Source organism: Myodes glareolus, chromosome 5, assembly GCF_982192425.1.
Source record: "Myodes glareolus chromosome 5, mMyoGla1.1, whole genome shotgun sequence".
Classification (NCBI taxonomy): Eukaryota; Metazoa; Chordata; class Mammalia; order Rodentia; family Cricetidae; genus Myodes; species Myodes glareolus.
The window spans coordinates 33,386,069-33,398,719 of NC_142030.1; the positions used below are offsets into that span (position 1 = coordinate 33,386,069).

General features: G+C 44.1%; 1 long non-coding RNA gene across 1 annotated transcript; it reads left to right on the top strand.

The window, feature by feature from the left end:
• Positions 1–2,016: 2,016 nt before the first annotated feature.
• LOC148122060 (uncharacterized) lies at positions 2,017–11,950 on the top strand. The gene is made up of 2 exons (XR_015737872.1): positions 2,017–3,691; positions 10,624–11,950. It is a non-coding gene; the product is annotated as an uncharacterized LOC148122060 (long non-coding RNA).
• Positions 11,951–12,651: the final 701 nt, after the last annotated feature.

The following is a 12,651-nucleotide window of genomic DNA, read 5'->3' on the forward strand; positions in this document are numbered from 1 at the left end:
GCAGCCTCAGTAGAAGAGAGGAAGAAGATCTGCATCTCCTGGAGCTTGATTAATGAAAGGACAAGATGCAGGATGAAGCTTATGACATAAACCTGAGGTAAATCTTTCCCTATTTCCCCAGTGCTTTGCAGAACAACTCTAGCTGAAAATAATGCAACAGAGAGATTCATCCTTGTGGCCATTTCCCCACAACTCAAAACATAGAGTAGCCAAACTATTGCAAAAATGCACCTTTTTCTTTTCTTCTTCATAGGGTCATAACCATAGTCAGACCAGTTTGCTAGGACATTCCCCAATGACCTATTGCCAGGAATGGAACTACGCCATGAATTCCACAGAGATCTGGAGTAAAACAAACAGAACCTTTAAACCACAGGCCAGCAGTCATGAACCAGAGGTGGAAAACACAAAACAGGAACAAGATGGAACTGTGTTTAAGCCAGAAATCAAACTGTCTGTTCCCAGGCCCGAATCCAAAAGGTACAATGATGCAGTCTGTTGAGGGGATGTGACCGAGTATTGGGAGCTGGGGAAGGCAGAGTGCTTCAGGTGAAATCATGTAGTTCCTTTGGAGAGTTTCCTCAGTAGCTGGATGAGAGAAAGTCCCAGAATCATCCGAGACATCACCATAATATGTAACTAATACTAGAGCTGTGCTCCCTGTCAACACAAACGCTAGGAGCAGGAGCAAGCATTGATCCTATAAGACGGATTTTATTCAGTTTATTCATAGTTCTGAGAAGGTGAAAGGTGAATACCCAAGAAAGGCCCTCTGAGCAGCACATTGTCACCCAGCAGTGTTTTTTAAATTTTTTGTTATTTTCATGTATTTTGTGTGTGTGTGTGTGTGTGTGTATGTTGTTCTTTCTTTGTGTGTGTGTATCTCTGTCTCTGTGACTCTCTTTGAGTGTGTGTGTGTGAACAACTTGAAGTAGTCAGTTGTCTCATTTCACAACGTGGATTCTGAGTATCAAGCCCAGGTCATCCTGCTTGGTGGCAAGTGCCTTTTTCTGCAGAGCCACCCAGAGAGCCTCTGCCAGCAGGCTTTATAGAGAGGGAGGCAGAGTGTCATCTTCTAGAGTATTGCTCTTCTGGTCAGCCGGTCAGCCACACGCCTGAGGTCTGTGATGTCTCTGCCTCTCTTTCTTCCCCTTGTACTTTGCCCTGGTCATCATATTTCTGGACACCTGGTTCAGTGTAGTTAGTGCCCCTTCGCACCAATTCTACAGTGCCCAAGTCCCACCTGGGCTGGAGAGGTAATGCAGAGCTGTCCTGGCCTGCACATGCTACATTTTGAATAACATGGATGTGGGATTCTTTTTTGTGGCATGGAGTTCGTATAGTGTCACTATAGTGTTGGACATGAAAACATCCTTATCTGCTCCTCACACCTTTCCCTTATCACTTTAGAAGAAGTAGTGATGGGAGAGAGAGAAGTTGCCTTGACCTGTACTGTATGTGGATCTATTCCTCAGTCTATTAGCAGGCCCAGTTGCCCATAGCTCAGAGAAGCCAATCCAGTGCTGTATGCATGGCAGGCAAGCACTCTACAAACTGAGCCCCATCCCTGTCCCAATTGACCCTTTTCTGGCCGCATATTTCCTTATGTATTCATCAGCTCTGAACTCGGGGTGGTGATGTTTGCTCTTCATCACCAGGCAGGGCAGCTGTGACCAGAGCTATAAAGAGGCTGGAGCACAGATGTCCTCAGGGTGGGATGGCTGGACTCTAAGGCACTTCAGGTTTTCATTGCTCACAGGAACTCCTTACTGCTTCCCACACAGGAGATTACTGTTGAACGAGGAGGAGGGCTCGCTTGAGGAAGCAAACAAAAGACTAAACATTTAGGAGATATTAACGAATCAATCCCACACCAGTTATGTTTTAAGGGGTTATTTATTTGGCGGGGGGTAAAACTTACATACACCATAAACCGTCAGGAAGGGAGCCTAGTCGCTGGAGCAGGAGCCGGGAGCAGCAGCTGAGACCGAGCACCGGAACCAAGAGAGCCTTATCCGGAACTGCTTCTCTTTTTAAGAGAAAAATATACCACGCCCCAGTGGGCTGGTATTTCAGCAGCTATTGGCTGACGGAGCGGAAGTCGCTCCCCGCTGCACTGTGGGCTCCTGCTTCAGTGATTATTGGTTGAGGCAGCGGAAGTTACTCCCACAACAAGGAGAATGTTGGCTGTTTGTGAAATTTAAGCATGTGGCCTATCAAAAGAAACTTAGGCTGGAGGGTGCATCCTACCCATACCGTGGAAGATGGCTGATGCACTGTGCTTTCCCACGCTGGACCCTCTTCTCCTGGGCCTCAGCTCCCTAGCCAGCCAGACTGACCTACTGGGCTAACCTTATGCCTTCCCAAACACAGCCTCAGCACTTGGCTGCTGTGAATCGTATTTTTGAGCCCTCGTTTCTTTGTCCACAAGCCAGGAAAGAGCATGGAAGTTGTCTAGCAATCTGCTAGCACAAGATGAAGGCTTCTAAGGAAAATTCATCACTTCCCCTGTGGGCCTGTTTCCCTCTGCAGATTCTAAAGGCCATGGTCACTCCATCTTCCTTCATCTACATTCACATTTCTTTTTCTTTGGGCAAGTTGAATTTCCCAGGTGTTTATTGATCCTTTCTCTGTTTTCATGTGTGTGTGTGTCTCACTGTGTGTGTGTGTCTGTGTCTATGTGTGTGTGTGTGTGTGTGTGTGTGTGTTTGCCCCTTTATTGAACCTACTATATTTCTAAGACTTCATGTTTTCCATTGTTATAGAGAAATTCTTCATATGTTGTTTTCTAAGTGTGACCCCTTCCTTGCTTTGCTTGTTATTTAAATAGCCTAATCAAGGCTCCTGTGATTGGGGCCCTGGTGGTCCAGACCCCTTAGAACCATCAGGCAGGCGGGCCCTGGCAGTGCTGTCCCAGTGGCTGCACCTGCAGGTCACCATCATACCTGTCTTGGCTTCACTGATGTTTACCTGTATTCCAGTCACATCTCCAGCTACCTCAGCCCCAGTGAAGGCCTCCAGCTGTATCTTACTTGTCTATGCTTTTGTTCATGTCTTCTTCTCTTTATATACCTTCCTTTCCCATCCTAATTTCTGTTCATTTAATTCTAAGTATTCTGTAAAACACCCTTTAAAATTGCTTTATCTGGGCTGGAGAGATGGCTCAGTGGTTAAAAGTATTGTCTGCTCTTCCAGAGGATCCAAGTTCCATTCCCAGGACACATGTGGCAGCTCACAGCTGTCTGTAACTTGTATTCCAAGGGATACAATGCCCTCTTCTAGCCTCTGTGAGCACATATATGGTGCACATAGTTACATGTAGGCAGAATACCCATTCCATAAAACATATTTTTTTTTTCAAAAGCCATCTTGTCAGCAAGGGTTTCTCAAACTTACTCCTCAATAAACAGCACACTGACATTATTTCTTTGGGACACATGACTCGGTTTTCTATATCTCCCTCTTGCTAATCTGTATGTGTCTTATTCCCAGCCTGGGATGCCTGAAGGTGAAGCATCACACTCAGTGCTTGCTCCCAGAACCCATCAGGCACCGTTGTGCATGGCACTCAATCAATAATCATTCATTTTCCAGCTTCTGCTGCACAGCCTCATGACCCTTGCCATGTGGGTGCTATTGGACAATGCATACTGCTATTTATATTGGCATCTTCCAGGTCAACCATCTGATGGTGAGTCTTGAGGTTTACATCATTGTAGCCAAATAGACGTGACCTGCTGGCAAATGACAGCTTTTGAATATATGCACACTGAAACAATAAAATGAAGGATTTCAATTTGCCTCGCCTGCAAAAAGGTTGTTGTCAATTCTAGCTGGATAAGATTGCCTACAGAAGTGGTTCTTAACTTTCCTAATACTGCGACCCTTTAATACAGTCTTCATATTGTAGTGAACCCCCAACCATAAAATTATTTCATTGCTACTTCATAACTGTGATTTTGCTACTGTTATGATTTGTAATATAAATATCTGATATGCATGATATCTGATATGGGACCCCAAGGGTGTTGAGACCCACAGATTGAGAATCATTGGCCTAGAGAGCGTTGAAACTTAGCAAAGTCAAGATCCACCAGAGACCATGTCAGTAGAAATGTCTTGGGATGCAGTTGCACATGCAAAGCTCTTTGACTCTCACATGTAGCGAGGACTAAAAAGCAGCATACAAACTTTACTGTGTATGTCCATCACTGAGATCTTGTGAAAATGTAGATTTTAGGTCCTTTGTGGTGGGGAGGGCAGCACTGGGGTCGGCAGCACTGGGGTCACACACTACAGAGAAGCACTTTACTACTGAGCCACACTCCCCAGCCCCAGATGCATTGTGATTCGATGGAGCTGATGGCAGATGTGCACATCTGTGTTCAATGTTGACGCTGCTGTCTTTTAAGCACACATGGACACCAAAGAGCTCAAGCAGCAGTTCTTGTCCTGACTTGTAACATGAGGTCCTGCTAGTTTATGTTTTCTGTCCTGCCTGGTTCCCACAGCTGTTTAGCCCCAAATAAAATCACACAGAGATCTCTGTAAGTTAGAAGCTGATTGGCCCATTAGCTCTGGCTTTTTGTTAATTCTTGTAGCTTATATTAACCCATTATTCTGATCTATTTTAGCTATGTGGCTCAGTACCTTTTTCAGCTGGCAGATCACATCCTGCTGCTTTGGTGTTCGGGGCAGGAGTGGGAGGAATCAGCTTCCTCCTTCACAGAATTCTCCTGCTCTCCTTGCATCATTTCCACTTCCTATCTGGTTTTCCCACCTACACCTCCTGCCTGGCCAATCAGCATTTATTTAAAACATGATTGACAGAATACAGACAATTCTTCGCACCACTGACTGAACATGTGAATCACATGAGGAGTCTAAACAAGAAGTCAGTGGGGAGGGTACTGCTCATTTGGTTGAGTGCTTGCGCCGTGAGGTCCCGGGTTCAGTACTCAGCAGAGCATAAACTGGGCATAGTGGCAGATACCTATCAACCCCAGCTTGTGAGGCAGAAGCAGGAGGATCAGGGGTTGCATAGGGAGCTTGAGGCCAGTTTGGGATGCAGTGGGCTCTGTCTCCAATATATACATATATATATATATATATACATATATACATATATATATGTGTGTATATATATATATATATAATAAGCTACCCTAAGGGAGACATACATGTATCCTCTTGGGAAGGGGAAATAGACAAGAACTCCTGAGAAAATTGGGAGTTGGGGGAGGCAGAGAAAGAAGGATGAAAGGGGAGGAGGAAGGTAGAAGGGGAGGGAGGATGAGACATGAGGGAATGGAATGGTCAAGATGGGGGAAGGACAGAAAAGGAGAGCAAGGAAAGGGATATCTTGATTGTGGGAGTCATTATGGGGCTAGCGTGAAACCTGGCACCAGGAAAATTCCCAGGAATCCACAAGAATGACCCCAGCTAAGACCCTAAGCAATAGTGGAGAGGGTGCCTGAACTGGCCTTCTCCTATAATCAGATTGATGACTACCTTAATTGTCATCGCAGAACCTTCATCCAGCAACTGATGAAAGCAGATGCAGAGATCCATGGCTAAGCACTGGGCTGAGCTGGAGACCAGTTGAAGAGAGGGAGGAGTGATAGTAGGAGCAAAGAGGCCAAGACCATGAAGGGGAAACCTACAGAAACAGCTGACCTGAAGTAGGAGCTCACTGACTCTGGACTGACAGTGGGGGAACCTGCGTAGGTCCAAACTAGGCCCTCTGAGTGTAGGTGACAGTTGTGTGGTTTGGGCAGTCTGTGGGCTCACTGGCGGTAGGACCAGGATTTATCCCTAGTTCTTGAACTGGTGTTTTGGAGCCCATTCTCATTGGAGAGATACCTTTCTCAGCCTAGATACGGGGGGAGGACTTGGTCCTGCCTCAAGTAATGTGTCAGACTTTGTTGATTTCCCATGGGATGATGTAGAAGGTTGTTTTGTATAGGTATTGTGTGATGTGGCATCTATATGTGCATCATTCTAGAATATGCTGGTGATAACAGACACCACTGGCTCTCACTGGGAGAACTGTGAGCGCTGTGTTTGTAGAAAAGACAACCACTGGGACAGGGACGTCGAGAGGACATCTGCTCTTTTTCAGAACCCAATCCTCCAGGGCCTTTTATTTCAAGTTTTAGCTGTGTGTCTCATTTTGAGACAAGGTGTCCTTATGTTTCCCTGCTGTCAAACTCCAGTGCTCAAATGATTCTCCTGTCTCAGTCTCCCAAGTACACTGAGTGTGATGTGTCCACTACAGCAGAAGCATAGACAGGCATGCTTGCATCTATCTTCAAGGTCAGAATTTACTAATTAACAAATTTATAAGATATATTGGTTTCTTTTTAAAATTTTTTATTTATGTGTATGCGTCCCACAGAGGCCAGAAGGATTCCCAATAGCCTGGAGATGGTTGTGTGATACCATGTAGGTGCTGGGAATTGAACCTGGGTCCTCTGTAAGAACAAGTGCTCTTAATCACTGAGCCATTTTCCAGCCCCAAGCTATATTGAATTCTTTTCTATATACATATACATTACATTCATTTGCACACACGTGTATGTGTGTGTGTGTGCATAGCTTCTCTGACAGCAGACTTCAGGAAACAGACTTTGAAATCTAAATCTTAATTCTAATGTGTTATCTCAGGTCACACATTGCACATCACACAGAAAATTGGTCTATCTATCTGCCTATCTATTTATCTATCTGTCTCTATTCATCCATATATCTTATCAGAGGTAGATATTGGTATCCAGAGCTTACCTATTTGCTAAATCAGCCAAAGTGTTCCAGGGATCAATCAGCATATGTTCCCCAGTACTAGGGTTCCGGACACAGGCTGTCTCTCCCAGCCTTTATGTGGGTGATTGGGGATCTAAACTCAAATTCTCATATTTTTGTGACAAGCAGTTTATAGTTCCAACTTGGATTTTTCTAATTGAAGTTTTACTAATTCAAGTGTGTGTGTGTGTGTGTGTGTGTGTGTGTGTGTGTGTGTGATTGAACTCAGGGCCAAACATGCTAGCTGACCTGTGTTTCAGCCCCAAGAGCAGTTTTAGATTCTGAGCAAAAATGAGCACAGGTGCCAAGGTTTCCCTTGTGTCCCCACCCCCACATGCTAAGCCCCCCTTACTATCAACATTCCCCCAAACAGGATGTGTTTCTGCTCCTGCCATGGATGCACCTGCAGTAAAGCATCCCCATCCCCAAAGGCTGTGGTCTGTCAGTCTGTGTTTGATTTGACGTTGAATGGAGAGTCAGATAGGCTTCATATACAGATAGTCCTGTATCTCATGATCAAATATACAAAATACAGAATTTGCCATTGTAACTGTTTTTATGGATGCCGTTCACAGTGTTGCATCTTGCAGAACCTCAATTCTAGAGCTCAGCTGAGACTTGCTTTCAGTTTCAGCTCTAGGGAATGCTGTGGCTAGAGGATCACTGAAGTTCATCAATTTAAGACCAGTCTGAGAAACAAGTAGAACTATCTCAAACAGTGCCTGGAGAGACGGTTCAGGGAAAGAAGAGCTCTTGGACATAAGCTTGGAGACCTGAGTTTGGTCTAGCACCCATATGAAAAGTTGAGCATGGCTGTATACCCACGTGTAAGCTGATCACTCTAGGCAGCAGAGACGGGAAGCTCCAACCCAATTCTAGGTTCACTGAGACAACCTGTCTCAAAGGAATAAAAAGGGGAGTTCTAGAGCAGGATATTCAACAGCTTCCTCTCACCCCTGTGCCCATGCCCAGACACAAAATGCTTGAATACCACACACAGACACCTCCAGAAGCACACACATACACTCACACTCACGCACAAGACAACCAACAAAAAACCTAAGCCCCAAATAAGAATCTAAAATTCTGTGTCCATCACTCAGTTCATTCTCCTGCTGGCCTCTTTCAACTACCATCATTGTGGTAGGAACCTCATGTAAATAGAATCATGTAATGTTTGTCCTTAAGAAATCCATTTCCTTCATTGAGCATAATTTTCTGACTGTATATGCATATTGTAGAAAACGGCTTTGCATCTTTCCTTTCCAAGACCCATAATATTATTATGTGTATACCATACTTTATAATCATCCAGTTGTCTGTTATAAGACATTTGAGTTGCTTCTGCCTGGCTTTTCTTTCTTTCTCTCTCTCTTTTCTTTCTTCCCTTCTTTCTTTCTCTCGTTCTTCCTTTCTTGTTTGTGTAGTTGTTTTTGAAACTTGGCTGTTACTATTATTTCTATATGTTCTAGAATATAAGAAAGTGTATCCAGTGATCAGGTGCTACTCTGGAAGCTGGTCTGATGGTCATTATAGTCTTTTGCATGAGCGATTCAGTCTGGACACAGGTGGGGGGTGGGGGAGATGTGAGGCAGAGGGATGACCTGTAGTATGCCATATATGTGAGTCCTGTGTTGCTTTGTTGCTCAGGTTGACTTCAGCATGGTGCGGGGTTTGTGTAGATGGTTTCTGCCAAGTTGTGGATGCTAGAGGTCTAGTCCCCAAAACAGAGGGACCCCAAAACATCAGCTTCAACCACACCAGCCACTCCACTCCCAATCTCCCAAATCCACCTGTTAGTAAGCTTCAGGTGTTTTATGTAGACAGGCATGATTCTGTTTTTATTTTAGTGGTGCCAGGATTGATCATAGGATGTCACCCTTTCTCGGCAAACATTCTCCCACTGGGCTATATGCTAACTCAATGGTGGCACTGGGTAAAATAACATTTCCCAACATTGCCTCTGGATGGGAACTTAACCAAGTGCCTTAGAAATTCTGACACTAGCACAAATAGAGTGCTATTTGTATTTAACCATTTGAAAATGCCATGGGAATAATTTTATGTGTATGTGTGCACTTGTACACACAAACATGCCCATCACATTGTGTGCATGTGGGGGTCATATGTATCAAAATCAGGTTGTGAGTCATGGAAGCCTATACTTTTGTATTGCTCATATTTGTTTGGGGATTGTTTGTTTGAGACAGGGTCTCATTGTGTAGTCCAGGCTGGCCTCAAGCTACTTGCCTTCCAAGTGCTGAAGCTAAAACATGAACCACCACTCCTGTTTTTGTCTCTTCTAATTATATTTGCTTTGCCATTTACTTTGTCTGGCTGCTTGTTTACATCTCCATCACTTAGTAATTTGTCTCCATTCTTCCATGTTATACACACCTTTGCCAGCTATGTGTGTTTCTTGGAGACAGCATTTAGCCAGCTCTTGTTTTTTTCCATTAGTCTCCATCTTTAGTGATGAGTTAAGTCCATTTGCATTCAAGGTTATTATAGAAAGGGGTTTGCTGTTTTCTAACACTTGGTTGGGTGATGTTCTGTGTTCCTGGACTGTTGAGTTTGAGGATTACTGGTGTGCTGTGAGGGGAAAGAAAGGAGCAGGGGTAAAAATCAAGTGAAATAGACAGACTGATGAAATGGCAGAAAGCTTCCCAAACTTACAGAAAGAACACAAGAAGTATATACAGTTCCAAATAGACACAACCAGAGATGCAATTGGCCATGGCATTGTCACAGTACGATGTTTAAAGCACAGGCTGGGAGCATTGGCTCTGTGGTTACGGGGACCTGGTGGTTGTTTCTCTGAAGAACATTTTCAGCACTCACAGGTGGCTCACAACCATCTGTAACTCTAGTCTCTCAGAATTTGGCACCCTCTTCTGACCTCTTGGCCACCAGGCATATAAACCAGACACACACATGATGCACAAACATGGGCACTGGGCACACACATGGAGAACAAACATACATACAGATAAAACGCTCATGAGCATAAAGTAATAAAATAAATAAATAAATCTAAAAGTGTCTTTAAAAATTAAAAAGCAAAGAAATAATCCTAAAAGCAGCACCGTAAAAGTAATAACTCACACACAAAGGCATATCTATGAGAATCACCCCCAGACTTTTAATCAGCAACCTTCAAAGCCAAAAGGAAGCCCTTAAACTGGTGAGGGGAGCCCCAGGAACCTGGATTGTAGGATCCTCTTGCACCGAGCAAATTTGAACACTGGGATTGAGTAGACAAGAGTCCTTTCCTGTTGGCTCAGGGTGGGCCGTGTGTACATAAGCGATTACATGACACAGAAGCCCCTCTCAACATTCAGGGGCAGGCATGGTGGCTGATCTTGGCTCTCAGCCTGACCACATCTGTAATCAATTCAAACCCAAGCAACTGAGCATACCTGTGAGAAATTTTCTTGATTGGCTGGGAAGATCCACCCTAAATCTAAGCCTCACCTTCCAGTAGACATGGGAGCTACCCCAGACCCAGCACTGCCCAGCACTGCCCAGCACTGCCCAGCACTGCCCAGCACTGCCCAGCACTGCCCAGCACTGCCCAGCCCAGGCTCTCCACACAGTGCTGAGAGTACACAGCTCTATCTCAGAAACTAAACCAGAATTAACACTGCCACATTTTCCAGTCAGTCTATTTTAGGTGGGTTGTATATGTCACACATAACTAGCATGAGCTAATCCTCACCATCCACAGGGGTCTGGCATTAGGTTCGCTGGCAGCCTGCATGAGGTCTGGAGGGCACCTTCTCAGGCTGTCTCTAACCTGTCCCAACCTTATGCAACACACAGAGGGATGTGAGGACACGCCTGAGAGGCAACTGAAAACCGGAAGCTCTCCAGGGAATTCTCCAGGACTCCAGCACCAGGTTTGGTCTTCTGAGTCAGCCAGTCTCAGACTGAACAACTATGGGATTCTTCGCCTTTCTATGAAGAGACAGTATTGTCACCCCACCCACACTACAGCCTGTAGAGCATTCTGTGTCCATTCTCTTAGCTCTGCTCCTTTCTAGGACCCTGACTAACCGAGCAGGTAATAAGCTTCTTTTACCTTTACCCCTATGTCTTCAGACATGCTCTGTAGACACACTGAGCCATCCACACCAATTTTATAGTGACGCTCTGGAAATTCGATGTTCTTCTGTTTCTTTTAGTTACAATAAAGTCACATTCCAGAGTCTGTATCTGAACTAAGGCCATCTGGGACAGGAGAGTGATGGGCACAGTGCAGCTTTTGCTATTTCTACACAAGGTGATCAAGAATGACTTATTCTTGGAGCTTTGCCTTGCTCTTGAATGATTCCCCTTCTGCCCCCTTCTCTAAATACCCCTTCCATTCACGGGCTACAATCATCCTCTAGCTTTTCCATGTCTCCAGTTTTCTGTTGATGCCACCTTGATCCATGTAGGAGCCACTCTTGTAGGATTCATGAAACCCTGTTATGATCCTGTCATTTGCTTAGAAATGTCAAAAAGCAGTTGAGTACAGGAGGATGGAATACCTTTACCACATTCTGCCCTCTCTCCCCTTCTCTGGGTTTCATGTAGCACAGGCTGTCTTCCTGTCTCCTTGGTACCCAAAGCTGGCCATGAACTTCTATTTTCCCTGCTTCTACCTCCCAGAATTAGAGGCATGCTCTACCACATTCAGCTTAACTGAATATTTCAATATAACCATTGTGTAGGATTTTTTAACATTATCAACACAACATGCCTGGCATGATGGATCGGCACTTACCCATATCTGATTAACCCTCAGTGTATACATGTACAAGTCACATTGTACCCAATACATATGTACAATTACCATGTGTCAATTAAATTGATAAACTGCATAATAATATGTTACCAAATAACATACTCTGAAGAAATAATAAAGACAGTAAATGCCTATATAGTGTTTGTTAACTGTCAGGAACTCTTCTATATACTTAAAATCGTTAATCCTCAAATCTTCTTAATAAAGTATATTCACCTTCAGAAAATGAAGATTTTTTTGAGAAAAGATTTTAGTTTTGTTTACATATAAATGGGATCATGAAATACACACTGTTTTGTTTCTCCCAAATGTATTTTTGCAGTATGAATAAAAGTGAATAAAATCTACCTTGTGAGAGCATTTGACACTTGCATCTTATGTCTTCAAAATATTTAGGGTTCATTAAATTTGACTTATTTACTAGGTGTGAAAAGGACCCAGATGGAGAGTGGGGACCACGGCATGCTAGAGGCTTTTCCCAGGTGTAAATAGAAATTTCTCAGACTGTCAGAATGGCAGTGAGACACATCAGGAAGGCTCTGAGAACTCTGTCCTAGAGTCTTGGCCAATTCAAGGTCTCCGCTAGGTGGCAGACTGACCGCGATCTCCACAGAAAGACACTGCCTATCACCTTAGTTCCTCAAACACTTATTGAATGACTACATAACCCCACATACAAATGATCCTTTCAAAATTCCTGGTGGAGCTGGCTTTGGAATCAGATTCAGTCTCAACTTGGAAGTGTATGGCTGCAGATAACATATTTAACCATGTCCAAACTCAGGACTTTTTCATTTGTTTGTTTAATTTTGCAAGTCAGGCATGGTAGCACTTAGAGAAGGCGTTAGTCCCAGCGCTCAGGAAGCAGAAGTAGGTAGATGTCTATAATTTTCAGGCCAGCCTGGTCTAAATACTGAGTTCTAGGCCAGCTAAAGCTACAAGTGGAGACCTGTCTCAAAAACAAAACAAACAATAATAACTCTGTGTGTGACTTAGTGCGCATGTGTATACAGAGCTGTTACCTGAGAGTGTGCCTGAGAAAACCAGAAGAGAGTGTCAGA